Here is a 3,275-nt window from a genome sequence, read left to right on the forward strand (position 1 = left end):
TCATGTATACACAGAAGCTGAAGCTAATTGACATATAATAATTTTCTCCCTTGCTCTTTTAAAATCCACTACACTGTATACTCAGAAGGACATGTGTTGAGGTTTGATCTGTTGCTGCGTATTGTGGTGCAAAATTCTGTATTGGATGGTCTAGATACCGACTGGTGAATGCTCAACTTTACTAGCCTTTGTTGTGCAATTTTTCTTCCTTAATTTGAAAGTACTTTTTATATAAAAATGGCTATAGCCAATTATTGGAGGGATTAGAGGTAGGTGGGTCTCTGTATGGATTCTGTCTCCTCCACAGAATTAAAATTTCAAGTTATAATGGCTCCAGAACTACTCTTCATTTATTCACTGCCTCCTTTGAAAATGGTTATTTAAATGATATAGAAACAGAATAAATAGTATGAGAAGGGGGAATCTTAGTTACCTGAGGTGAAAATCTCCATTGACTTTAGTCCTCGTTTCCTATTTCCTTAACCTCAGTCACTCAAAGGTGGGATGCCGTAGAAGCACCACTAGTTCCAAGTGTGCACAAAATCCAGCTGGCTTCTTCCCTGGTCAGTGTCACAAGATTCAGGGAGCTTGTGCTAAACTTTTGCAACCCCAGATGCTAATATTTATATAGAAAGTTTAAAATAAAAAACACTTTATAGCCGGGTGGTGGTGGCGCATGCCTGTAATCCCAGCACTCTGGGAGGCAGAGGCATGTGGATTTCTGAGTTTGAGGCCAGCCTGGTCTACAGAGTGAGCTCCAGGACAACCAGGGCTACACAGAGAAACCCTGTCTCAAAAAAGCCAAATCCAAACAAACAAACAAACAAAACAAACAAACAAACAAAAATCCCAAAAAACAAAACAAAACAAAAAAACAAAAACAAAAAAACACTTTATAATCACCCCTTTTTATCAGTTAGGTAAGGATGTCTGCCTTTCCAAAGTTGCTCTTTTCAACACCTGGGTAAGAATTAAGAGACAAACAACAGAGATAAACTTTTCTGCCTGCATTCAATGAGTTTCAGTAACTTTTTCTATTTTCAATATTGGCAAAGTTAAGTTGCACATTCATGTTGATGGTTCAGCTTTCTTTTCCGAAAATAATTTTGGTAAAATTTAAGGTTGATTAAATTTCAAGTTGATAAACTATCAGAAAAGGAGTGACCAAAGAAATTTGATCATAGATGCTTTATTTATTCAAGTTTTAGAAAGCATTGAGCAAGGGAGATCTTTCCATCTTCCAATATTTTCTTCAATTTCTGTCAGATTTGAAGTTCTTATATAGTTCTTTCATTTGCTTGGTTAGAGTTATACCAAGATATATTATATTATTTGTGGCTATTGAGAATGGTACTCTCTCCCTAACTTATTTCTCAAACTGTTTATCATTTGTGTAAATGAGGGCTACTGACTTCTTTGAGCTAATTTTGTATCTAGCTACTTCACTGAAGGGAATAGTCAGCTGGAGAAATTATCTGGCAAATTTTTTTTGGCGTCACTTACATATACTATCATATCATCTGCAAATAGTAATACTTTGACCTATTCCTTCCAATTTGTGTCCCTTGATCTCCTATTTCCTTTAGTTGAATTTTGCTCTAGATAGAATTCCAAGTGCCATATTGAAATGATATGGGGAATGTGAACTGCCTCGATTTTGGTGGTAACACTTTTAAGTTTCTCTCCATTTAATTTGTTTTTGGCTGTGGGCTTGCTATAGATTGCCTTTATTGTATTTAAATACAATACAATAAATCCCTGGTGCTTCTTGTAAATCCCTGGTGCCTCTGAGAATTTTAACATGAAGAGATGTTGGATTTAGTCAAAGGCCTTTTCAGCATCTAATGAGATGACCATTTTTTTTAAAAAGTATTATTTATTTATTTTATGCATTTGAGTATATTGCAGCTGTCTTCCAATACACTAGAAGAGGATATCAGATCCCATTACAGATGTTTGGGAGCTATCATGTGGTGACTGGGAATTGAACACCACATGGAAGAGTAATCAGTGCTCTTAACTTCTGAGTCATCTCTCCATACTCATCATGTGTATGCTTTTTTTCCTGTTGGTTTAAATGGTAAATTACACGATGGACTTTTTACATATTAAGCTACCCCTGCATCCCTGGGATGAAGCCTCTACTTGATCATGGTGGATGTTGGGTTTGATGTATTCTTGGATATGGTTTGCAAGTATTTTTTTAATCACTGATCATAAAGGTACTTAGCCTGAAATTCTTTCTTTGTTGAGTCTTTGTGTGGTTTAAGTATTAGAGTGACTGTGGCCTCATAGAATGAGTTTGGCAGTATTCTTTCTGTTTCAATTTTGTAGAATCGTTTGAGAAGTATTGGTATTAGCTCTTCTTTAAAGTCTGGTAGAAGTCTTCACTAAAACTATCTGGCCCTGTTTTTTGGTTGTTTGGGAGACTTTTTAATGATTGTTTCTACTTGCTTAGGGAATACATAACTATTTAGATAATTTACCTGATCTTTATTTAACTTTGATAAGTGGTAGCTGTCTAGAAAATCTTCCATTTCATTTGAGTTTTCTAATTTTGTGAATTATAGGCTTTTGAAGTAAGACATAATAGTTTTTTGAATTTCCTCAGTGTCATTTGTTATATCTCTTTTCACATCTGATTTTGTTAATTTGCTTATTGTGTCACTGCATTTTAGTTAGTCTGGCTAAGGATTTGTCTATACTGTTGATTTTATTAAAGAACCAGCTCCTCATTTGCCAAAGACCACCCTTGACTTGATCTGTATTACAAGCTGATAGCTCTGTAGTCTGCTTGAGATGGCTCTCTAGACAGATTTCTGTTTGAGATAGCGCTCTGCTAGAGACAACTTTCTACTTAAGACAGCTCTTGGGTTTTCCAACAAAAGTAAGAAAACCCACTAGAAAAGAAAAATCTAAAAGAGCAACTTTAGCTCTCTAAGTAGCTTCTTCTGATTTTGGTCAGAAAACCTGCTAGAAAAATTCTAAAAGTGTTCTGGATACTTCATAGATTTTATGACCAAAGTTAGAAAACATTATAGAAAAATTTGAAGAGAGCAGTGTAGCTCTCTAAGTAGCTTTTGACTTTTCTGACCAAAGTTAGAAAACCTGCTAATACATTTTGTGGGTTTTTCCAATGTTAGTAAGCCTGTTAGAAAAAAGGGGCTTTTCTTCCTTTGCTTCGAAAAAATATATAGCTACTTAGAGAGCTATACTGTTCTTTCTCAAATTCCAGATTTACTTTGACTTTTGTCAGAAACCCTGCAGACAAATTT

The 3,275-nt window shown here is 35.2% G+C and overlaps 1 non-coding gene across 1 annotated transcript; it reads right to left on the reverse strand.

Moving 5' to 3' along the window:
- Positions 1-2,869: 2,869 nt before the first annotated feature.
- LOC127676654 (U7 small nuclear RNA) lies at positions 2,870-2,932 on the reverse strand. The gene has a single exon (XR_007976095.1). It is a non-coding gene; the product is annotated as a U7 small nuclear RNA (small nuclear RNA).
- Positions 2,933-3,275: the final 343 nt, after the last annotated feature.

Source organism: Apodemus sylvaticus, chromosome 1 (assembly GCF_947179515.1).
Source record: "Apodemus sylvaticus chromosome 1, mApoSyl1.1, whole genome shotgun sequence".
Classification (NCBI taxonomy): Eukaryota; Metazoa; Chordata; class Mammalia; order Rodentia; family Muridae; genus Apodemus; species Apodemus sylvaticus.